Genomic DNA, 24,729 nt, shown 5'->3' on the forward strand with positions numbered 1-24,729 from the left:
CTTACTTATTTTTAATGATATTTACCCAAGGTTTAAGAATATTCATGGATTTTCAGGAAATACACAACACATTTTATCTACGGCTTGTTCTCTTTGTTCTAGATGGCAAAAATCTGGAAATATGTGATTTAGCCTGTTCCGAAAATGTGTTGTGGAAAAAAGTAAAAACTTCACAAGAGTTCTCAATCACATGAAAATATTTCGTTATTAGCTGGTTTCCATTTGATTTGCCTCACATGATTTCCGGATTCCATGAAAATATTTCCTCTCTATCTGGTTCCGACTTGCTTTGCAATACATGAAAGGAACTTATGGCAATCGGATCCTTGTGTAAGTTTTGAGGTGATCCAGAAATGTGATGCATAAGCAACAATCCTCGTTGCATCTGGGCCAGTGGCGCAATGGACAACGCGTCTGACTACGAATCAGAAGATTGTAGGTTCGACTCCTACCTGGCTCATACATGTTGCCGTGATCGTATAGTGGTTAGTACTCTGCGTTGTGGATGCAGCAACCCCGGTCCGAATCCGGGTCACGGCAGTAACCCTTTGCTTACTTATTTTTAATGATATTTACCCAAGGTTTAAGAATATTCATGGATTTTCAGGAAATACACAACACATTTTATCTACGGCTTGTTCTCTTTGTTCTAGATGGCAAAAATCTGGAAATATGTGATTTAGCCTGTTCCGAAAATGTGTTGTGGAAAAAAGTAAAAACTTCACAAGAGTTCTCAATCACATGAAAATATTTAGTTATTAGCTGGTTTCCATTTGATTTGCCTCACATGATTTCCGGATTCCATGAAAATATTTCCCCTCTATCTGGTTCCGACTTGCTTTGCAATACATGAAAGAAACTTATGGCAATCGGATCCTTGTGTAAGTTTTGAGGTGATCCAGAAATGTGATGCATAAGCAACAGTCCTCGTTGCATCTGGGCCAGTGGCGCAATGGACAACGCGTCTGACTACGAATCAGAAGATTGTAGGTTCGACTCCTACCTGGCTCGTACATGTTGCCGTGATCGTATAGTGGTTAGTACTCTGCGTTGTGGATGCAGCAACCCCGGTCCGTATCCGGGTCACGGCAGTAACCCTTTGCTTACTTATTTTTAATGATATTTACCCAAGGTTTAAGAATATTCATGGATTTTCAGGAAATACACAACACATTTTATCTACGGCTTGCTCTCTTTGTTCTAGATGGCAAAAATCTGGAAATATGTGATTTAGCCTGTTCCGAAAATGTGTTGTGGAAAAAAGTAAAAACTTCACAAGAGTTCTCAATCACATGAAAATATTTCGTTATTAGCTGGTTTCCATTTGATTTGCCTCACATGATTTCCGGATTCCATGAAAATATTTCCCCTCTATCTGGTTCCGACTTGCTTTGCAATACATGAAAGGAACTTATGGCAATCGGAACCTTGTGTAAGTTTTGAGGTGATCCAGAAATGTGATGCATAAGCAACAATCCACGTTGCATCTGTGCCAGTGGCGCAATGGACAACGCATCTGACTACGAATCAGAAGATTGTAGGTTCGACTCCTACCTGGCTCGTACATGTTGCCGTGATCGTATAGTGGCCGCAGCAACCCCGTTCCGAATCCGGGTCACAGCAGTAACCCTTTGCTTACTTATTTTTAATGATATTTACCCAAGGTTTAAGAATATTCATGGATTTTCAGGAAATACACAACACATTTTATCTACGGCTTGTTCTCTTTGTTCTAGATGGCAAAAATCTGGAAATATGTGATTTAGCCTGTTCCGAAAATGTGTTGCGGAAAAAAGTAAAAACTTCACAAGAGTTCTCAATCACATGAAAATATTTCGTTATTAGCTGGTTTCCATTTTATTTCCCTCACATGATTTCCGGATTCCTTGAAAATATTTCCCCTCTATCTGGTTCCGACTTGCTTTGCAATACATGAAAGGAACTTATGGCAATCGGATCCTTGTGTAAGTTTTGAGGTGATCCTGAAATGTGATGCATAAGCAACAACACTCGTTGCATCTGGGCCAGTAGCGCAATGGACAACACGTCTGACTACGAATCAGAAGATTGTAGGTTCGACTCCTACCTGCCTCGTACATGTTGCCGTGATCGTATAGTGGTTAGTACTCTGGGTTGTGGCTGCAGCAACCCCGATCCGAATCCGGGTCACGGCAGTAACCCTTTGCTTACTTATATTTAATGATATTTACCTAAGGTTTAAGAATATTCATGGATTTTCAGGAAATACACAACACATTTTATCTACGGCTTGTTCTCTTTGTTCTAGATGGCAAAAATCTGGAAATATGTGATTTAGCCTGTTCCGAAAATGTGTTGTGGAAAAAAGTAAAAACTTCACAAGAGTTCTCAATCACATGAAAATATTTCGTTATTAGCTGGTTTCCATTTGATTTGCCTCACATGATTTCCGGATTCCATGAAAATATTTCCCCTCTATCTGGTTCCGACTTGCTTTGCAATACATGAAAGGAACTTATGGCAATCGGATCCTTGTGTAAGTTTTGAGGTGATCCAGAAATGTGATGCATAAGCAACAATACTCATTGCTTCTGGGCCAGTGGCGCAATGGACAACGCGTCTGACTACGAATCAGAAGATTGTAGGTTCGACTCCTACCTGCCTCGTACATGTTGCCGTGATCGTATAGTGGTTAGTACTCTGGGTTGTGGCTGCAGCAACCCCGATCCGAATCCGGGGCACGGCAGTAACCCTTTGCTTACTTATATTTAATGATATTTACCCAAGGTTTAAGAATATTCATGGATTTTCAGGAAATACACAACACATTTTATCTACGGCTTGTTCTCTTTGTTCTAGATGGCAAAAATCTGGAAATATGTGATTTAGCCTGTTCCGAAAATGTGTTGTGGAAAAAAGTAAAAACTTGACAAGAGTTCTCAATCACATGAAAATATTTCGTTATTAGCTGGTTTCCATTTGATTTGCCTCACATGATTTCCGGATTCCATGAAAATATTTCCCCTCTATCTGGTTCCGACTTGCTTTGCAATACATGAAAGGAACTTATGGCAATTGGATCCTTGTGTAAGTTTTGAGGTGATCCAGAAATGTGATGCATAAGCAACAATACTCGTTGCTTCTGGGCCAGTGGCGCAATGGACAACGCGTCTGACTACGAATCAGAAGATTGTAGGTTCGACTCCTACCTGGCTCGTACATGTTGCCGTGATCGTATAGTGGTTAGTGGTTGCTGCGTTGTGGATGCAGCAACCCCGGTCCGAATCCGGGTCACGGCAGTAACCCTTTGCTTACTTATTTTTAATGATATTTACCCAAGGTTTAAGAATATTCATGGATTTTCAGGAAATACACAACACATTTTATCTACGGCTTGTTCTCTTTGTTCTAGATGGCAAAAATCTGGAAATATGTGATTTAGCCTGTTCCGAAAATATTTCGTTATTAGCTGGTTTCCATTTGATTTGCCTCACATGATTTCCGGATTCCATGAAAATATTTCCCCTCTATCTGGTTCCGACTTGCTTTGCAATACATGAAAGGAACTTATGGCAAATGGATCCTTGTGTAAGTTTTGAGGTGATCCAGAAATGTGATGCATAAGCAACAATCCGCGTTGCATCTGGGCCAGTGGCGCAATGGACAACGCGTCTGACTACGAATCAGAAGATTGTAGGTTCAACTCCTACCTGGCTCGTACATGTTGCCGTGATCGTATAGTGGTTAGTACTCTGCGTTGTGGCCGCAGCAACCCTGGTCCGAATCCGGGTCACGGCAGTAACCCTTTGCTTACTTATATTTAATGATATTTACCCAAGGTTTAAGAATATTCATGGATTTTCAGGAAATACACAACACATTTTATCTACGGCTTGTTCTCTTTGTTCTAGATGGCAAAAATCTGGAAATATGTGATTTAGCCTGTTCCGAAAATGTGTTGTGGAAAAAAGTAAAAACTTCACAAGAGTTCTCAATCACATGAAAATATTTCGTTATTAGCTGGTTTCCATTTGATTTGCCTCACATGATTTCCGGATTCCATGAAAATATTTCCCCTCTATCTGGTTCCGACTTGCTTTGCAATACATGAAAGGAACTTATGGCAATCGGATCCTTGTGTAAGTTTTGAGGTGATCCAGAAATGTGATGCATAAGCAACAATCCGCGTAGCATCTGGGCCAGTGGCGCAATGGACAACGCGTCTGACTACGAATCAGAAGATTGTAGGTTCGACTCCTACCTGGCTCGTACATGTTGCCGTGATCGTATAGTGGTTAGTACTCTGCGTTGTGGCCGCAGCAACCCCGGACCGAATCCGGGTCACGGCAGTAACCCTTTGCTTACTTCTTTTTAATGATATTTACCCAAGGTTTAAGAATATTCATGGATTTTCAGGAAATACACAACACAATTTATCTACGGCTTGTTCTCTTTGTTCTAGATGGCAAAAATCTGGAAATATGTGATTTAGCCTGTTCCGAAAATGTGTTGTGGAAAAAAGTAAAAACTTCACAAGAGTTCTCAATCACATGAAAATATTTCGTTATTAGCTGGTTTCCATTTGATTTGCCTCACATGATTTCCGGATTCCATGAAAATATTTCCCCTCTATCTGGTTCCGACTTGCTTTGCAATACATGAAAGGAACTTATGGCAATCGGATCCTTGTGTAAGTTTTGAGGTGATCCAGAAATGTGATGCATAAGCAACAATCCTCGTTGCATCTTGGCCAGTGGCGCAATGGACAACGCGTCTGACTACGAATCAGAAGATTGTAGGTTCGACTCTTACCTGGCTCGTACATGTTGCCGTGATCGTATAGTGGTTAGTACTCTGCGTTGTGGCCGCAGCAACCCCGTTCCGAATCCGGGTCACAGCAGTAACCCTTTGCTTACTTATTTTTAATGATATTTACCCAAGGTTTAAGAATATTCATGGATTTTCAGGAAATACACAACACATTTTATCTACGGCTTGTTCTCTTTGTTCTAGATGGCAAAAATCTGGAAATATGTGATTTAGCCTGTTCCGAAAATGTGTTATGGAAAAAAGTAAAAACTTCACAAGAGTTCTCAATCACATGAAAATATTTCGTTATTAGCTGGTTTCCATTTGATTTGCCTCACATGATTTCCGGATTCCATGAAAATATTTCCCCTCTATCTGGTTCCGACTTGCTTTGCAATACATGAAAGGAACTTATGGCAATCGGATCCTTGTGTAAGTTTTGAGGTGATCCAGAAATGTGATGCATAAGCAACAATCCTCGTTGCATCTGGGCCAGTGGCGCAATGGACAATGCGTCTGACTACAAATCAGAAGATTGTAGGTTCGACTCCTACCTGGCTCGTACATGTTGCCGTGATCGTATAGTGGTTAGTACTCTGTGTTGTGGCCGCAACAACCCCGGTCCGAATCCGGGTCACGGCAGTAACCCTTTGCTTACTTATTTTTAATGATATTTACCCAAGGTTTAAGAATATTCATGGATTTTCAGGAAATACACAACACATTTTATCTACGGCTTGTTCTCTTTGTTCTAGATGGCAAAAATCTGGAAATATGTGATTTAGCCTGTTCCGAAAATGTGTTGTGGAAAAAAGTAAAAACTTCACAAGAGTTCTCAATCACATGAAAATATTTCGTTATTAGCTGGTTTCCATTTGATTTGCCTCACATGATTTCCGGATTCCATGAAAATATTTCCCCTCTATCTGGTTCCGACTTGCTTTGCAATACATGAAAGGAACTTATGGCAATCGGATCCTTGTGTAAGTTTTGAGGTGATCCAGAAATGTGATGCATAAGCAACAATCCTCGTTGCATCTTGGCCAGTGGCGCAATGGACAACGCGTCTGACTACGAATCAGAAGATTGTAGGTTCGACTCTTACCTGGCTCGTACATGTTGCCGTGATCGTATAGTGGTTAGTACTCTGCGTTGTGGCCGCAGCAACCCCGTTCCGAATCCGGGTCACAGCAGTAACCCTTTGCTTACTTATTTTTAATGATATTTACCCAAGGTTTAAGAATATTCATGGATTTTCAGGAAATACACAACACATTTTATCTACGGCTTGTTCTCTTTGTTCTAGATGGCAAAAATCTGGAAATATGTGATTTAGCCTGTTCCGAAAATGTGTTATGGAAAAAAGTAAAAACTTCACAAGAGTTCTCAATCACATGAAAATATTTCGTTATTAGCTGGTTTCCATTTGATTTGCCTCACATGATTTCCGGATTCCATGAAAATATTTCCCCTCTATCTGGTTCCGACTTGCTTTGCAATACATGAAAGGAACTTATGGCAATCGGATCCCTGTGTAAGTTTTGAGGTGATCCAGAAATGTGATGCATAAGCAACAATCCTCGTTGCATCTGGGCCAGTGGCGCAATGGACAATGCGTCTGACTACAAATCAGAAGATTGTAGGTTCGACTCCTACCTGGCTCGTACATGTTGCCGTGATCGTATAGTGGTTAGTACTCTGTGTTGTGGCCGCAACAACCCCGGTCCGAATCCGGGTCACGGCAGTAACCCTTTGCTTACTTATTTTTAATGATATTTACCCAAGGTTTAAGAATATTCATGGATTTTCAGGAAATACACAACACATTTTATCTACGGCTTGTTCTCTTTGTTCTAGATGGCAAAAATCTGGAAATATGTGATTTAGCCTGTTCCGAAAATGTGTTGTGGAAAAAAGTAAAAACTTCACAAGAGTTCTCAATCACATGAAAATATTTCGTTATTAGCTGGTTTCCATTTGATTTGCCTCACATGATTTCCGGATTCCATGAAAATATTTCCCCTCTATCTGGTTCCGACTTGCTTTGCAATACATGAAAGGAACTTATGGCAATCGGATCCTTGTGTAAGTTTTGAGGTGATCCAGAAATGTGATGCATAAGCAACAATCCTCGTTGCATCTTGGCCAGTGGCGCAATGGACAACGCGTCTGACTACGAATCAGAAGATTGTAGGTTCGACTCTTACCTGGCTCGTACATGTTGCCGTGATCGTATAGTGGTTAGTACTCTGCGTTGTGGCCGCAGCAACCCCGTTCCGAATCCGGGTCACAGCAGTAACCCTTTGCTTACTTATTTTTAATGATATTTACCCAAGGTTTAAGAATATTCATGGATTTTCAGGAAATACACAACACATTTTATCTACGGCTTGTTCTCTTTGTTCTAGATGGCAAAAATCTGGAAATATGTGATTTAGCCTGTTCCGAAAATGTGTTATGGAAAAAAGTAAAAACTTCACAAGAGTTCTCAATCACATGAAAATATTTCGTTATTAGCTGGTTTCCATTTGATTTGCCTCACATGATTTCCGGATTCCATGAAAATATTTCCCCTCTATCTGGTTCCGACTTGCTTTGCAATACATGAAAGGAACTTATGGCAATCGGATCCTTGTGTAAGTTTTGAGGTGATCCAGAAATGTGATGCATAAGCAACAATCCTCGTTGCATCTGGGCCAGTGGCGCAATGGACAATGCGTCTGACTACAAATCAGAAGATTGTAGGTTCGACTCCTACCTGGCTCGTACATGTTGCCGTGATCGTATAGTGGTTAGTACTCTGTGTTGTGGCCGCAACAACCCCGGTCCGAATCCGGGTCACGGCAGTAACCCTTTGCTTACTTATTTTTAATGATATTTACCCAAGGTTTAAGAATATTCATGGATTTTCAGGAAATACACAACACATTTTATCTACGGCTTGTTCTCTTTGTTCTAGATGGCAAAAATCTGGAAATATGTGATTTAGCCTGTTCCGAAAATGTGTTGTGGAAAAAAGTAAAAACTTCACAAGAGTTCTCAATCACATGAAAATATTTCGTTATTAGCTGGTTTCCATTTGATTTGCCTCTCATGATTTCCGGATTCCATGAAAATATTTCCCCTCTATCTGGTTCCGACTTGCTTTGCAATACATGAAAGGAACTTATGGCAATCGGATCCTTGTGTAAGTTTTGAGGTGATCCACAAATGTGATGCATAAGCAACAATCCTCATTGCATCTGGGCCGGTGGCGCAATGGACAACGCGTCTGACAACGAATCAGAAGATTGTAGGTTCGACTCCTACATGGCTTGTACACGTTGCCGTGATCGTATAGTGGTTAGTACTCTGCGTTGTGGCTGCAGCAATCCGGGTCATATCATTTACCCAAGGTTTAAGAATATTCATGGATTTTCAGGAAATACACAACACATTTTATCTACGGCTTGTTCTCTTTGTTCTAGATGGCAAAAATCTGGAAATATGTGATTTAGCCTGTTCCGAAAATGTGTTGTGGAAAAAAGTAAAAACTTCACAAGAGTTCTCAATCACATGAAAATATTTCGTTATTAGCTGGTTTCCATTTGATTTGCCTCTCATGATTTCCGGATTCCATGAAAATATTTCCCCTCTATCTGGTTCCGACTTGCTTTGCAATACATGAAAGGAACTTATGGCAATCGGATCCTTGTGTAAGTTTTGAGGTGATCCACAAATGTGATGCATAAGCAACAATACTCACTGCATCTGGGCCAGTGGCGCAATGGACAAAGCGTCTGACAACGAATCAGAAGATTGTAGGTTCGACTCCTACATGGCTCGTACATGTTGCCGTGATCGTATAGTGGTTAGTACTCTGCGTTGTGGCTGCAGCAATCCGGGTCATGATATTTACCCAAGGTTTAAGAATATTCCTGGATTTTCAGGAAATACACAACACATTTTATCTACGGCTTGTTCTCTTTGTTCTAGATGGCAAAAATCTGGAAATATGTGATTTAGCCTGTTCCGAAAATGTGTTGTGGAAAAAAGTAAAAACTTCACAAGAGTTCTCAATCACATGAAAATATTTCGTTATTAGCTGGTTTCCATTTGATTTGCCTCACATGATTTCCGGATTCCATGAAAATATTTCCCCTCTATCTGGTTCCGACTTGCTTTGCAATACATGAAAGGAACTTATGGCAATCGGATCCTTGTGTAAGTTTTGAGGTGATCCAGAAATGTGATGCATAAGCAACAATCCTCGTTGCATCTTGGCCAGTGGCGCAATGGACAACGCGTCTGACTACGAATCAGAAGATTGTAGGTTCGACTCTTACCTGGCTCGTACATGTTGCCGTGATCGTATAGTGGTTAGTACTCTGCGTTGTGGCTGCAGCAATCCGGGTCATGATATTTACCCAAGGTTTAAGAATATTCCTGGATTTTCAGGAAATACACAACACATTTTATCTACGGCTTGTTCTCTTTGTTCTAGATGGCAAAAATCTGGAAATATGTGATTTAGCCTGTTCCGAAAATGTGTTGTGGAAAAAAGTAAAAACTTCACAAGAGTTCTCAATCACATGAAAATATTTCGTTATTAGCTGGTTTCCATTTGATTTGCCTCACATGATTTCCGGATTCCATGAAAATATTTCCCCTCTATCTGGTTCCGACTTGCTTTGCAATACATGAAAGGAACTTATGGCAATCGGATCCTTGTGTAAGTTTTGAGGTGATCCAGAAATGTGATGCATAAGCAACAATCCTCGTTGCATCTTGGCCAGTGGCGCAATGGACAACGCGTCTGACTACGAATCAGAAGATTGTAGGTTCGACTCTTACCTGGCTCGTACATGTTGCCGTGATCGTATAGTGGTTAGTACTCTGCGTTGTGGCCGCAGCAACCCCGTTCCGAATCCGGGTCACAGCAGTAACCCTTTGCTTACTTATTTTTAATGATATTTACCCAAGGTTTAAGAATATTCATGGATTTTCAGGAAATACACAACACATTTTATCTACGGCTTGTTCTCTTTGTTCTAGATGGCAAAAATCTGGAAATATGTGATTTAGCCTGTTCCGAAAATGTGTTATGGAAAAAAGTAAAAACTTCACAAGAGTTCTCAATCACATGAAAATATTTCGTTATTAGCTGGTTTCCATTTGATTTGCCTCACATGATTTCCGGATTCCATGAAAATATTTCCCCTCTATCTGGTTCCGACTTGCTTTGCAATACATGAAAGGAACTTATGGCAATCGGATCCCTGTGTAAGTTTTGAGGTGATCCAGAAATGTGATGCATAAGCAACAATCCTCGTTGCATCTGGGCCAGTGGCGCAATGGACAATGCGTCTGTCTACAAATCAGAAGATTGTAGGTTCGACTCCTACCTGGCTCGTACATGTTGCCGTGATCGTATAGTGGTTAGTACTCTGTGTTGTGGCCGCAACAACCCCGGTCCGAATCCGGGTCACGGCAGTAACCCTTTGCTTACTTATTTTTAATGATATTTACCCAAGGTTTAAGAATATTCATGGATTTTCAGGAAATACACAACACATTTTATCTACGGCTTGTTCTCTTTGTTCTAGATGGCAAAAATCTGGAAATATGTGATTTAGCCTGTTCCGAAAATGTGTTGTGGAAAAAAGTAAAAACTTCACAAGAGTTCTCAATCACATGAAAATATTTCGTTATTAGCTGGTTTCCATTTGATTTGCCTCACATGATTTCCGGATTCCATGAAAATATTTCCCCTCTATCTGGTTCCGACTTGCTTTGCAATACATGAAAGGAACTTATGGCAATCGGATCCTTGTGTAAGTTTTGAGGTGATCCAGAAATGTGATGCATAAGCAACAATCCTCGTTGCATCTTGGCCAGTGGCGCAATGGACAACGCGTCTGACTACGAATCAGAAGATTGTAGGTTCGACTCTTACCTGGCTCGTACATGTTGCCGTGATCGTATAGTGGTTAGTACTCTGCGTTGTGGCCGCAGCAACCCCGTTCCGAATCCGGGTCACAGCAGTAACCCTTTGCTTACTTATTTTTAATGATATTTACCCAAGGTTTAAGAATATTCATGGATTTTCAGGAAATACACAACACATTTTATCTACGGCTTGTTCTCTTTGTTCTAGATGGCAAAAATCTGGAAATATGTGATTTAGCCTGTTCCGAAAATGTGTTATGGAAAAAAGTAAAAACTTCACAAGAGTTCTCAATCACATGAAAATATTTCGTTATTAGCTGGTTTCCATTTGATTTGCCTCACATGATTTCCGGATTCCATGAAAATATTTCCCCTCTATCTGGTTCCGACTTGCTTTGCAATACATGAAAGGAACTTATGGCAATCGGATCCTTGTGTAAGTTTTGAGGTGATCCAGAAATGTGATGCATAAGCAACAATCCTCGTTGCATCTGGGCCAGTGGCGCAATGGACAATGCGTCTGACTACAAATCAGAAGATTGTAGGTTCGACTCCTACCTGGCTCGTACATGTTGCCGTGATCGTATAGTGGTTAGTACTCTGTGTTGTGGCCGCAACAACCCCGGTCCGAATCCGGGTCACGGCAGTAACCCTTTGCTTACTTATTTTTAATGATATTTACCCAAGGTTTAAGAATATTCATGGATTTTCAGGAAATACACAACACATTTTATCTACGGCTTGTTCTCTTTGTTCTAGATGGCAAAAATCTGGAAATATGTGATTTAGCCTGTTCCGAAAATGTGTTGTGGAAAAAAGTAAAAACTTCACAAGAGTTCTCAATCACATGAAAATATTTCGTTATTAGCTGGTTTCCATTTGATTTGCCTCTCATGATTTCCGGATTCCATGAAAATATTTCCCCTCTATCTGGTTCCGACTTGCTTTGCAATACATGAAAGGAACTTATGGCAATCGGATCCTTGTGTAAGTTTTGAGGTGATCCACAAATGTGATGCATAAGCAACAATCCTCATTGCATCTGGGCCGGTGGCGCAATGGACAACGCGTCTGACAACGAATCAGAAGATTGTAGGTTCGACTCCTACATGGCTTGTACACGTTGCCGTGATCGTATAGTGGTTAGTACTCTGCGTTGTGGCTGCAGCAATCCGGGTCATATTATTTACCCAAGGTTTAAGAATATTCATGGATTTTCAGGAAATACACAACACATTTTATCTACGGCTTGTTCTCTTTGTTCTAGATGGCAAAAATCTGGAAATATGTGATTTAGCCTGTTCCGAAAATGTGTTGTGGAAAAAAGTAAAAACTTCACAAGAGTTCTCAATCACATGAAAATATTTCGTTATTAGCTGGTTTCCATTTGATTTGCCTCTCATGATTTCCGGATTCCATGAAAATATTTCCCCTCTATCTGGTTCCGACTTGCTTTGCAATACATGAAAGGAACTTATGGCAATCGGATCCTTGTGTAAGTTTTGAGGTGATCCACAAATGTGATGCATAAGCAACAATACTCACTGCATCTGGGCCAGTGGCGCAATGGACAAAGCGTCTGACAATGAATCAGAAGATTGTAGGTTCGACTCCTACATGGCTCGTACATGTTGCCGTGATCGTATAGTGGTTAGTACTCTGCGTTGTGGCTGCAGCAATCCGGGTCATGATATTTACCCAAGGTTTAAGAATATTCCTGGATTTTCAGGAAATACACAACACATTTTATCTACGGCTTGTTCTCTTTGTTCTAGATGGCAAAAATCTGGAAATATGTGATTTAGCCTGTTCCGAAAATGTGTTGTGGAAAAAAGTAAAAACTTCACAAGAGTTCTCAATCACATGAAAATATTTCGTTATTAGCTGGTTTCCATTTGATTTGCCTCACATGATATCCGGATTCCATAAAAATATTTCCCCTCTATCTGGTTCCGACTTGCTTTGCAATACATGAAAGGAACTTATGGCAATCGGATCCTTGTGTAAGTTTTGAGGTGATCCAGAAATGTGATGCATAAGCAACAATCCTAGTTGCATCTGGGCCAGTGGCGCAATGGACAACGCGTCTGACTACGAATCAGAAGATTGTAGGTTCGACTCCTACCTGGCTCGTACATGTTGCCGTGATCGTATAGTGGTTAGTACTCTGCGTTGTGACAGCAGCAACCCCGGTCCGAATCCGGGTCACGGCAGTAACCCTTTGCTTACTTATTTTTAATGATATTTACCCAAGGTTTAAGAATATTCATGGATTTTCAGGAAATACACAACACATTTTATCTACGGCTTGTTCTCTTTGTTCTAGATGGCAAAAATCTGGAAATATGTGATTTAGCCTGTTCCGAAAATGTGTTGTGGAAAAAAGTAAAAACTTCACAAGAGTTCTCAATCACATGAAAATATTTCGTTATTAGCTGGTTTCCATTTGATTTGCCTCACATGATTTCCAGATTCCATGAAAATATTTCCCCTCTATCTGGTTCCGACTTGCTTTGCAATACATGAAAGGAACTTATGGCAATCGGATCCTTGTGTAAGTTTTGAGGTGATCCAGAAATGTGATGCATAAGCAACAATACACGTTGAATCTGGGCCAGTGGCGCAATGGACAACGCGTCTGACTACGAATCAGAAGATTGTAGGTTCGACTCTTACCTGGCTCGTACACGTTGCCGTGATCGTATAGTGGTTAGTACTCTGCGTTGTGGCCGCAGCAACCCCGTTCCGGGTCACAGCAGTAACCCTTTGCTTACTTATTTTTAATGATATTTACCCAAGGTTTAAGAATATTCATGGATTTTCAGGAAATACACAACACATTTTATCTACGGCTTGTTCTCTTTGTTCTAGATGGCAAAAATCTGGAAATATGTGATTTAGCCTGTTCCGAAAATGTGTTGTGGAAAAAAGTAAAAACTTCACAAGAGTTCTCAATCACATGAAAATATTTCGTTATTAGCTGGTTTCCATTTGATTTGCCTCACATGATTTCCGGAATCCATGAAAATATTTCCCCTCTATCTGGTTCCGACTTGCTTTGCAATACATGAAAGGAACTTATGGCAATCGGATCCTTGTGTACGTTTTGAGGTGATCCAGAAATGTGAGGCATAAGCAACAATACTCGTTGCATCTGGGCCAGTGGCGCAATGGACAACGCGTCTGACTACGAATCAGAAGATTGTAGGTTTGACTCCTACCTGGCTCGTACATGTTGCCGTGATCGTATAATGGTTAGTACTCTGCGTTGTGGCCGCAGCAACCCCGGTCCGAATCCGGGTCACGGCAGTAACCCTTTGCTTACTTATTTTTAATGATATTTACCCAAGGTTTAAGAATATTCATGGATTTTCAGGAAATACACAACACATTTTATCTACGGCTTGTTCTCTTTGTTCTAGATGGCAAAAATCTGGAAATATGTGATTTAGCCTGTTCCGAAAATGTGTTGTGGAAAAAAGTAAAAACTTCACAAGAGTTCTCAATCACATGAAAATATTTCGTTATTAGCTGGTTTCCATTTGATTTGCCTCACATGATTTCCGGAATCCATGAAAATATTTCCCCTCTATCTGGTTCCGACTTGCTTTGCAATACATGAAAGGAACTTATGGCAATCGGATCCTTGTGTACGTTTTGAGGTGATCCAGAAATGTGAGGCATAAGCAACAATACTCGTTGCATCTGGGCCAGTGGCGCAATGGACAACGCGTCTGACTACGAATCAGAAGATTGTAGGTTTGACTCCTACCTGGCTCGTACATGTTGCCGTGATCGTATAGTGGTTAGTACTCTGTGTTGTGGCCGCAGCAACCCCGGTCCGAATCCGGGTCACAGCAGTAACCCTTTGCTTACTTATTTTTAATGATATTTACCCAAGGTTTAAGAATATTCATGGGTTTTCAGGAAATACACAACACATTTTATCTACGGCTTGTTCTCTTTGTTCTAGATGGCAAAAATCTGGAAATATGTGATTTAGCCTGTTCCGAAAATGTGTTGTGGAAAAAAGTAAAAACTTCACAAGAGTTCTCAATCACATGAAAATATTTCGTTATTAGCTGGTTTCCATTTGATTTGCCTCACATGATTTCCGGAATCCATGAAAATATTTCCCCTCTATCTGGTTCCGACTTGCTTTGCAATACATGAAAGGAACTTATGGCAATCGGATCCTTGTGTACGTTTTGAGGTGATCCAGAAATGTGAGGCATAAACAACAATACTCGTTGCATCTGGGCCAGTGGCGCAATGGACAACGCGTCTGACTACGAATCAGAAGATTGTAGGTTTGACTCCTACCTGGCTCGTACATGTTGCCGTGATCGTATAGTGGTTAGTACTCTGTGTTGTGGCCGCAGCAACCCCGGTCCGAATCCGGGTCACAGCAGTAACCCTTTGCTTACTTATTTTTAATGATATTTACCCAAGGTTTAAGAATATTCATGGGTTTTCAGGAAATACACAACACATTTTATCTACGGCTTGTTCTCTTTGTTCTAGATGGCAAAAATCTGGAAATATGTGATTTAGCCTGTTCCGAAAATGTGTTGTGGAAAAAAGTAAAAACTTCACAAGAGTTCTCAATCACATGAAAATATTTCGTTATTAGCTGGTTTCCATTTGATTTGCCTCACATGATTTCCGGATTCCATGAAAATATTTCCCTTCTATCTGGTTCCGACTTGCTTTGCAATACATGAAAGGAACTTATGGCAATCGGATCCTTGTGTAAGTTTTAAGGTGATCCAGAAATGTGATGCATAAGCAACAATACTCGTTGCTTCTGGGCCAGTGGTGCAATGGACAACGCGTCTGACTACAAATCAGAAGATTGTAGGTTTGACTCCTACCTGGCTCGTACATGTTGCCGTGATCGTATAGTGGTTAGTACTCTGCGTTGTGGCCGCAGCAACCCCGGTCCGAATCCGGGTCACGGCAGTAACCCTTTGCTTACTTATTTTTAATGATATTTACCCAAGGTTTAAGAATATTCATGGATTTTCAGGAAATACACAACACATTTTATCTACGGCTTGTTCTCTTTGTTCTAGATGGCAAAAATCTGGAAATATGTGATTTAGCCTGTTCCGAAAATGTGTTGTGGAAAAAAGTAAAAACTTCACAAGAGTTCTCAATCACATGAAAATATTTAGTTATTAGCTGGTTTCCATTTGATTTGCCTCACATGATTTCCGGATTCCATGAAAATATTTCCCCTCTATCTGGTTCCGACTTGCTTTGCAATACATGAAAGGAACTTATGGCAATCGGATCCTTGTGTAAGTTTTGAGGTGATCCAGAAATGTGATGCATAAGCAACAATACTCGTTGCATCTGGGCCAGTGGCGCAATGGACAACGCGTCTGACTGCGAAGCAGAAGATTGTAGGTTTGACTCCAACCTGGCTCGTACATGTTGCCGTGATCGTATAGTGGTTAGTACTCTGCGTTGTGGCCGCAGCAACACCGGTCCGAATCCGGGTCACGGCAGTAACCCTTTGCTTACTTATTTTTAATGATATTTACCCAAGGTTTAAGAATATTCATGGGTTTTCAGGAAATACACAACACATTTTATCTACGGCTTGTTCTCTTTGTTCTAGATGGCAAAAATCTGGAAATATGTGATTTAGCCTGTTCCGAAAATGTGTTGTGGAAAAAAGTAAAAACTTCACAAGAGTTCTCAATCACATGAAAATATTTCGTTATTAGCTGGTTTCCATTTGATTTGCCTCACATGATTTCCGGATTCCATGAAAATATTTCCCCTCTATCTGGTTCCGACTTGCTTTGCAATACATGAAAGGAACTTATGGCAATCGGATCCTTGTGTAAGTTTTGAGGTGATCCAGAAATGTGATGCATAAGCAACAATTCTCATTGCATCTGGGCCAGTGGCGCAATGGACAACGCGTCTGACTACGAATCAGAAGATTGTAGGTTTGACTCCTACCTGGCTCGTACATGTTGCCGTGATCGTATAGTGGTTAGTACTCTGCGTTGTGGCCGCAGCAACACCGGTCCGAATCCGGGTCACGGCAGTAACCCTTTGCTTACTTATTTTTAATGATATTTACCCAAGGTTTAAGAATATTCATGGATTTTCAGGAAATACACAACACATTTTATCTACGGCTTGTTCTCTTTGTTCTAGATGGCAAAAATCTGGAAATATGTGATTTAGCCTGTTCCGAAAATGTGTTGTGGAAAAAAGTAAAAACTTCACAAGAGTTCTCAATCACATGAAAATATTTCGTTATTAACTGGTTTCCATTTGATTTGCCTCACATGATTTCCGCATTCCATGAAAATATGTCCCCTCTATCTGGTTCCGACTTGCTTTGCAATACATGAAAGGAACTTATGGCAATCGGATCCTTGTGTAAGTTTTAAGGTGATCCAGAAATGTGATGCATAAGCAACAATACTCGTTGCATCTGGGCCAGTGGCGCAATGGACAACACGTCTGACTACGTATCAGAAGATTGTAGGTTCGACTCCTACCTGGCTCGTACATGTTGCCGTGATCATATAGTGGTTAGTACTCTGCGTTGTGGCCGCAGCAACCCTGGTCCGAATCCGGGTCACGGCAGTAACCCTTTGCTTACTTATTTTTAATGATATTTACCCAAGGTTTAAGAATATTCATGGATTTTCAGGAAATACACAACACATTTTATCTACGGCTTGTTCTCTTTGTTCTAGATGGCAAAAATCTGGAAATATGTGATTTAGCCTGTTCCGAAAATGTGTTGTGGAAAAAAGTAAAAACTTCACAAGAGTTCTCAATCACATGAAAATATTTCGTTATTAGCTGGTTTCCATTTGATTTGCCTCACATGATTTCCGGAATCCATGAAAATATTTCCCCTCTATCTGGTTCCGACTTGCTTTGCAATACACGAAAGGAACTTATGGCAATCGGATCCTTGTGTACGTTTTGAGGTGATCCAGAAATGTGAGGCATAAGCAACAATACTCGTTGCATCTGGGCCAGTGGCGCAATGGACAACGCGTCTGACTACGAATGAGAAGATTGTAGGTTTGACTCCTACCTGGTTCGTACATGTTGCCGTGATCGTATAATGGTTAGTACTCTGCGTTGTGGCCGCAGCAACCCCGGTCCGAATCCGGGTCACGGCAGTAACCCTTTGCTTACTTATTTTTAATGATATTTACCCAAGGTTTAAGAATATTCATGGATTTTCAGGAAATACACAACACATTTTATCTATCGCTTGTTCTCTTTGTTCTAGATGGCAAAAATCTGGAAATATGTGATTTAGCCTGTTCCGAAAATGTGTTGTGGAAAAAAGTAAAAACTTCACAAGAGTTCTCAATCACATGAAAATATTTCGTTATTAACTGGTTTCCATTTGATTTGCCTCACATGATTTCCGGATTCCATGAAAATATTTCCCCTCTATCTGGTTCCGACTTGCTTTGCAATACATGAAAGGAACTTATGGCAATCGGATCCTTGTGTAAGTTTTAAGGTGATCCAGAAATGTGATGCATAAGCAACAATACTCGTTGCATCTGGGCCAGTGGCGCAATGGACAACACATCTGACTACGTATCAGAAGATTGTAGGTTCGACTCCTACCTGGCTCGTACATGTTGCCGTGATCGTATAGTGGTTAGTACTCTGCGTTGTGGCCGCAGCAACCCTGGTCCGAATACGGGTCACGGCAGTAACCCTTTGCTTACTTATTTTTAATGATATTTACCCAAGGTTTAAGAATATTCATGGATTTTCAGGAAATACACAACACATTTTATCTACGGCTTGTTCTCTTTGTTCTAGATGGCAAAAATCTGGAAATATGTGATTTAGCCTGTTCCGAAAATGTGTTGTGGAAAAAAGTAAAAACTTCACAAGAGTTCTCAATCACATGAAAATATTTCGTTATTAGCTGGTTTCCATTTGATTTGCCTCACATGATTTCCGGAATCCATGAAAATATTTCCCCTCTATCTGGTTCCGACTTGCTTTGCAATACATGAAAGGAACTTATGGCAATCGGATCCTTGTGTACGTTTTGAGGTGATCCAGAAATGTGAGGCATAAGCAACAATACTCGTTGCATCTGGGCCAGTGGCGCAATGGGCAACGCGTCTGACTACGAATCAGAAGATTGTAGGTTTGACTCCTACCTGGCTCGTACATGTTGCCGTGATCGTATAGTGGTTAGTACTCTGTGTTGTGGCCGCAGCAACCCCGGTCCGAATCCGGGTCACAGCAGTAACCCTTTGCTTACTTATTTTTAATGATATTTACCCAAGGTTTAAGAATATTCATGGGTTTTCAGGAAATACACAACACATTTTATCTACGGCTTGTTCTCTTTGTTCTAGATGGCAAAAATCTGGAAATATGTGATTTAGCCTGTTCCGAAAATGTGTTGTGGAAAAAAGTAAAAACTTCACAAGAGTTCTCAATCACATGAAAATATTTCGTTATTAGCTGGTTTCCATTTGATTTGCCTCACATGATTTCCGGAATCCATGAAAATATTTCCCCTCTATCTGGTTCCGACTTGCTTTGCAATACACGAAAGGAACTTATGGCAATCGGATCCTTGTGTACGTTTTGAGGTGATCCAGAAATGTGAGGCATAAGCAACAATACTCGTTGCATCTGGGCCAGTGGCGCAATGGACAACGCGTCTGACTACGAATGAGAAGATTGTAGGTTTGACTCCTACCTGGTTCGTACATGTTGCCGTGATCGTATAATGGTTAGTACTCTGCGTTGTGGCCGCAGCAACCCCGGTCCGAATCCGGGTCACGGCAGTAACCCTTTGCTTACTTATTTTTAATGATATTTACCCAAGGTTTAAGAATATTCATGGATTTTCAGGAAATACACAACACATTTTATCTATCGCTTGTTCTCTTTGTTCTAGATGGCAAAAATCTGGAAATATGTGATTTAGCCTGTTCCGAAAATGTGTTGTGGAAAAAAGTAAAAACTTCACAAGAGTTCTCAATCACATGAAAATATTTCGTTATTAACTGGTTTCCATTTGATTTGCCTCACATGATTTCCGGATTCCATGAAAATATTTCCCCTCTATCTGGTTCCGACTTGCTTTGCAATACATGAAAGGAACTTATGGCAATCGGATCCTTGTGTAAGTTTTAAGGTGATCCAGAAATGTGATGCATAAGCAACAATACTCGTTGCATCTGGGCCAGTGGCGCAATGGACAACACATCTGACTACGTATCAGAAGATTGTAGGTTCGACTCCTACCTGGCTCGTACATGTTGCCGTGATCGTATAGTGGTTAGTACTCTGCGTTGTGGCCGCAGCAACCCTGGTCCGAATACGGGTCACGGCAGTAACCCTTTGCTTACTTATTTTTAATGATATTTACCCAAGGTTTAAGAATATTCATGGATTTTCAGGAAATACACAACACATTTTATCTACGGCTTGTTCTCTTTGTTCTAGATGGCAAAAATCTGGAAATATGTGATTTAGCCTGTTCCGAAAATGTGTTGTGGAAAAAAGTAAAAACTTCACAAGAGTTCTCAATCACATGAAAATATTTCGTTATTAGCTGGTTTCCATTTGATTTGCCTCACATGATTTCCGGAATCCATGAAAATATTTCCCCTCTATCTGGTTCCGACTTGCTTTGCAATACATGAAAGGAACTTATGGCAATCGGATCCTTGTGTACGTTTTGAGGTGATCCAGAAATGTGAGGCATAAGCAACAATACTCGTTGCATCTGGGCCAGTGGCGCAATGGGCAACGCGTCTGACTACGAATCAGAAGATTGTAGGTTTGACTCCTACCTGGCTCGTACATGTTGCCGTGATCGTATAGTGGTTAGTACTCTGTGTTGTGGCCGCAGCAACCCCGGTCCGAATCCGGGTCACAGCAGTAACCCTTTGCTTACTTATTTTTAATGATATTTACCCAAGGTTTAAGAATATTCATGGGTTTTCAGGAAATACACAACACATTTTATCTACGGCTTGTTCTCTTTGTTCTAGATGGCAAAAATCTGGAAATATGTGATTTAGCCTGTTCCGAAAATGTGTTGTGGAAAAAAGTAAAAACTTCACAAGAGTTCTCAATCACATGAAAATATTTCGTTATTAGCTGGTTTCCATTTGATTTGCCTCACATGATTTCCGGATTCCATGAAAATATTTCCCTTCTATCTGGTTCCGACTTGCTTTGCAATACATGAAAGGAACTTATGGCAATCGGATCCTTGTGTAAGTTTTAAGGTGATCCAGAAATGTGATGCATAAGCAACAATACTCGTTGCATCTGGGCCAGTGGCGCAATGGACAACGCGTCTGACTACGAATCAGAAGATTGTAGGTTTGACTCCTACCTGGCTCGTACATGTTGCCTTGATCGTATAGTGGTTAGTACTCTGTGTTGTGGCCGCAGCAACCCCGGTCCGAATCCGGGTCACAGCAGTAACCCTTTGCTTACTTATTTTTAATGATATTTACCCAAGGTTTAAGAATATTCATGGGTTTTCAGGAAATACACAACACATTTTATCTACGGCTTGTTCTCTTTGTTCTAGATGGCAAAAATCTGGAAATATGTGATTTAGCCTGTTCCGAAAATGTGTTGTGGAAAAAAGTAAAAACTTCACAAGAGATCTCAATCACATGAAAATATTTCGTTATTAGCTGGTTTCCATTTGATTTGCCTCACATGATTTCCGGATTCCATGAAAATATTTCCCTTCTATCTGGTTCCGACTTGCTTTGCAATACATGAAAGGAACTTATGGCAATCGGATCCTTGTGTAAGTTTTAAGGTGATCCAGAAATGTGATGCATAAGCAACAATACTCGTTGCATCTGGGCCAGTGGTGCAATGGACAACGCGTCTGACTACAAATCAGAAGATTGTAGGTTTGACTCCTACCTGGCTCGTACATGTTGCCGTGATCGTATAGTGGTTAGTACTCTGCGTTGTGGCCGCAGCAACCCCGGTCCGAATCCGGGTCTCGGCAGTAACCCTTTGCTTACTTATTTTTAATGATATTTACCCAAGGTTTAAGAATATTCATGGATTTTCAGGAAATACACAACACATTTTATCTACGGCTTGTTCTCTTTGTTCTAGATGGCAAAAATCTGGAAATATGTGATTTAGCCTGTTCCGAAAATGTGTTGTGGAAAAAAGTAAAAACTTCACAAGAGTTCTCAATCACATGAAAATATTTCGTTATTAGCTGGTTTCCATTTGATTTGCCTCACATGATTTCCAGATTCCATGAAAATATTTCCCCTCTATCTGGTTCCGACTTGCTTTGCAATACATGAAAGGAACTTATGGCAATCGGATCCTTGTGTAAGTTTTGAGGTGATCCAGAAATGTGATGTATAAGCAACAATACTCGTTGCATCTGGGCCAGTAGCGCAATGGACAACGCGTCTGACTACGAATCAGAAGATTGTAGGTTTGACTCCTACCTGGCTCGTACATGTTGCCGTGATCGTATAGTGGTTAGTACTCTGCGTTGTGGCCGCAGCAACCCCGGTCCGAATCCGGGTCACGGCAGTAACCCTTTGCTTACTTATTTTTAATGATATTTACCCAAGGTTTAAGAATATTCATGGATTTTCAGGAAATACACAACACATTTTATCTACGGCTTGTTCTCTTTGTTCTAGATGGCAAAAATCTGGAAATATGTGATTTAGCCTGTTCCGAAAATGTGTTGTGGAAAAAAGTAAAAACTTCACAAGAGTTCTCAATCACATGAAAATATTTCGTTATTAGCTGGTTTCCATTTGATTTGCCTCACATGATTTCCGGAATCCATGAAAATATTTCCCCTCTATCTGGTTCCGACTTGCTTTGCAATACATGAAAGGAACTTATGGCAATCGGATCCTTGTGTAAGTTTTGAGGTGATCAAGAAATGTGATGCATAAGCAACAATACTCGTTGCATCTGGGCCAGTAGCGCAATGGACAACGCGTCTGACTACGAATCAGAAGATTGTAGGTTCGACTCCTACCTGCCTCGTACATGTTGCCGTGATCGTATAGTGGTTAGTACTCTGCGTTGTGGCCGCAGCAACTCCGAATCCGGGTCACGGCATTAACCCTTTGCTTACTTATTTTTAATGATATTTACCCAAGGTTTAAGAATATTCATGGATTTTCAGGAAATACACAACACATTTTATCTACGGCTTGTTCTCTTTGTTCTAGATGGCAAAAATCTGGAAATATGTGATTTAGCCTGTTCCGAAAATGTGTTGTGGAAAAAAGTAAAAACTTCACAAGAGTTCTCAATCACATGAAAATATTTCGTTATTAGCTGGTTTCCATTTGATTTGCCTCACATGATTTCCGGATTCCATGAAAATATTTCCCCTCTATCTGGTTCCGACTTGCTTTGCAATACATGAAAGGAACTTATGGCAATCGGATCCTTGTGTAAGTTTTGAGGTGATTCAGAAATGTGATGCATAAGCAACAATCCTCGTTGCATCTGGGCCAGTGGTGCAATGGACAACACGTCTGACTACGAATCAGAAGATTGTAGGTTTGACTCCTACCTGGCTCGTACATGTTGCCGTGATCGTATAGTGGTTAGTACTCTGCGTTGTGGCCGCAGCAACCCCGGTCCGAATCCGGGTCACGGCAGTAACCCTTTGCTTACTTATTTTTAATGATATTTACCCAAGGTTTAAGAATATTCATGGATTTTCAGGAAATACACAACACATTTTATCTACGGCTTGTTCTCTTTGTTCTAGATGGCAAAAATCTGGAAATATGTGATTTAGCCTGTTCCGAAAATGTGTTGTGGAAAAAAGTAAAAACTTCACAAGAGTTCTCAATCACATGAAAATATTTCGTTATTAGCTGGTTTCCATTTGATTTGCCTCACATGATTTCCGGAATCCATGAAAATATTTCCCCTCTATCTGGTTCCGACTTGCTTTGCAATACATGAAAGGAACTTATGGCAATCGGATCCTTGTGTAAGTTTTGAGGTGATCCAGAAATGTGATGCATAAGCAACAATCCTCGTTGCATCTGGGCCAGTGGTGCAATGGACAACACGTCTGACTACGAATCAGAAGATTGTAGGTTCGACTCCTACCTGCCTCGTACATGTTGCCGTGATCGTATAGTGGTTAGTACTCTGCGTTGTGGCCGCAGCAACTCCGATCCGAATCCGTGTTGCTTACTTATTTTTAATGATATTTACCCAAGGTTTAAGAATATTCATGGATTTTCAGGAAATACACAACACATTTTATCTACGGCTTGTTCTCTTTGTTCTAGATGGCAAAAATCTGGAAATATGTGATTTAGCCTGTTCCGAAAATGTGTTGTGGAAAAAAGTAAAAACTTCACAAGAGTTCTCAATCACATGAAAATATTTCGTTATTAGCTGGTTTCCATTTGATTTGCCTCACATGATTTCCGGATTCCATGAAAATATTTCCCTTCTATCTGGTTCCGACTTGCTTTGCAATACATGAAAGGAACTTATGGCAATCGGATCCTTGTGTAAGTTTTAAGGTGATCCAGAAATGTGATGCATAAGCAACAATACTCGTTGCATCTGGGCCAGTGGCGCAATGGACAACGCGTCTGACTACGAATCAGAAGATTGTAGGTTTGACTCCTACCTGGCTCGTACATGTTGCCTTGATCGTATAGTGGTTAGTACTCTGTGTTGTGGCCGCAGCAACCCCGGTCCGAATCCGGGTCACAGCAGTAACCCTTTGCTTACTTATTTTTAATGATATTTACCCAAGGTTTAAGAATATTCATGGGTTTTCAGGAAATACACAACACATTTTATCTACGGCTTGTTCTCTTTGTTCTAGATGGCAAAAATCTGGAAATATGTGATTTAGCCTGTTCCGAAAATGTGTTGTGGAAAAAAGTAAAAACTTCACAAGAGTTCTCAATCACATGAAAATATTTCGTTATTAGCTGGTTTCCATTTGATTTGCCTCACATGATTTCC

General features: G+C 40.6%; 13 non-coding genes across 13 annotated transcripts; all 13 read left to right on the forward strand.

The window, feature by feature from the left end:
* Window positions 1–387: 387 nt before the first annotated feature.
* TRNAR-ACG (transfer RNA arginine (anticodon ACG)) lies at window positions 388–460 on the forward strand. Its single transcript has one exon. It is a non-coding gene; the product is annotated as a tRNA-Arg (tRNA).
* A 478-nt stretch (window positions 461–938) lies between these two features.
* TRNAR-ACG (transfer RNA arginine (anticodon ACG)) lies at window positions 939–1,011 on the forward strand. The gene has a single exon. It is a non-coding gene; the product is annotated as a tRNA-Arg (tRNA).
* A 2,112-nt stretch (window positions 1,012–3,123) lies between these two features.
* Window positions 3,124–3,196, forward strand: TRNAR-ACG (transfer RNA arginine (anticodon ACG)). Its single transcript has one exon. It is a non-coding gene; the product is annotated as a tRNA-Arg (tRNA).
* Window positions 3,197–3,624: 428 nt separating this feature from the next.
* TRNAR-ACG (transfer RNA arginine (anticodon ACG)) lies at window positions 3,625–3,697 on the forward strand. Its single transcript has one exon. It is a non-coding gene; the product is annotated as a tRNA-Arg (tRNA).
* Window positions 3,698–4,175: 478 nt separating this feature from the next.
* Window positions 4,176–4,248, forward strand: TRNAR-ACG (transfer RNA arginine (anticodon ACG)). Its single transcript has one exon. It is a non-coding gene; the product is annotated as a tRNA-Arg (tRNA).
* A 1,029-nt stretch (window positions 4,249–5,277) lies between these two features.
* On the forward strand, window positions 5,278–5,350 carry TRNAC-ACA (transfer RNA cysteine (anticodon ACA)). The gene has a single exon. It is a non-coding gene; the product is annotated as a tRNA-Cys (tRNA).
* Window positions 5,351–6,379: 1,029 nt separating this feature from the next.
* Window positions 6,380–6,452, forward strand: TRNAC-ACA (transfer RNA cysteine (anticodon ACA)). The gene has a single exon. It is a non-coding gene; the product is annotated as a tRNA-Cys (tRNA).
* Window positions 6,453–7,481: 1,029 nt separating this feature from the next.
* On the forward strand, window positions 7,482–7,554 carry TRNAC-ACA (transfer RNA cysteine (anticodon ACA)). Its single transcript has one exon. It is a non-coding gene; the product is annotated as a tRNA-Cys (tRNA).
* Window positions 7,555–10,107: 2,553 nt separating this feature from the next.
* On the forward strand, window positions 10,108–10,180 carry TRNAC-ACA (transfer RNA cysteine (anticodon ACA)). The gene has a single exon. It is a non-coding gene; the product is annotated as a tRNA-Cys (tRNA).
* A 1,029-nt stretch (window positions 10,181–11,209) lies between these two features.
* TRNAC-ACA (transfer RNA cysteine (anticodon ACA)) lies at window positions 11,210–11,282 on the forward strand. Its single transcript has one exon. It is a non-coding gene; the product is annotated as a tRNA-Cys (tRNA).
* Window positions 11,283–12,776: 1,494 nt separating this feature from the next.
* TRNAR-ACG (transfer RNA arginine (anticodon ACG)) lies at window positions 12,777–12,849 on the forward strand. The gene has a single exon. It is a non-coding gene; the product is annotated as a tRNA-Arg (tRNA).
* Window positions 12,850–15,525: 2,676 nt separating this feature from the next.
* Window positions 15,526–15,598, forward strand: TRNAC-ACA (transfer RNA cysteine (anticodon ACA)). Its single transcript has one exon. It is a non-coding gene; the product is annotated as a tRNA-Cys (tRNA).
* Window positions 15,599–21,586: 5,988 nt separating this feature from the next.
* On the forward strand, window positions 21,587–21,659 carry TRNAC-ACA (transfer RNA cysteine (anticodon ACA)). The gene has a single exon. It is a non-coding gene; the product is annotated as a tRNA-Cys (tRNA).
* The last annotated feature ends 3,070 nt before the right edge of the window (window positions 21,660–24,729 follow it).

This window comes from Rhinoderma darwinii, chromosome 3 (assembly GCF_050947455.1).
Source record: "Rhinoderma darwinii isolate aRhiDar2 chromosome 3, aRhiDar2.hap1, whole genome shotgun sequence".
In the NCBI taxonomy this organism is placed as follows: domain Eukaryota; kingdom Metazoa; phylum Chordata; class Amphibia; order Anura; family Rhinodermatidae; genus Rhinoderma; species Rhinoderma darwinii.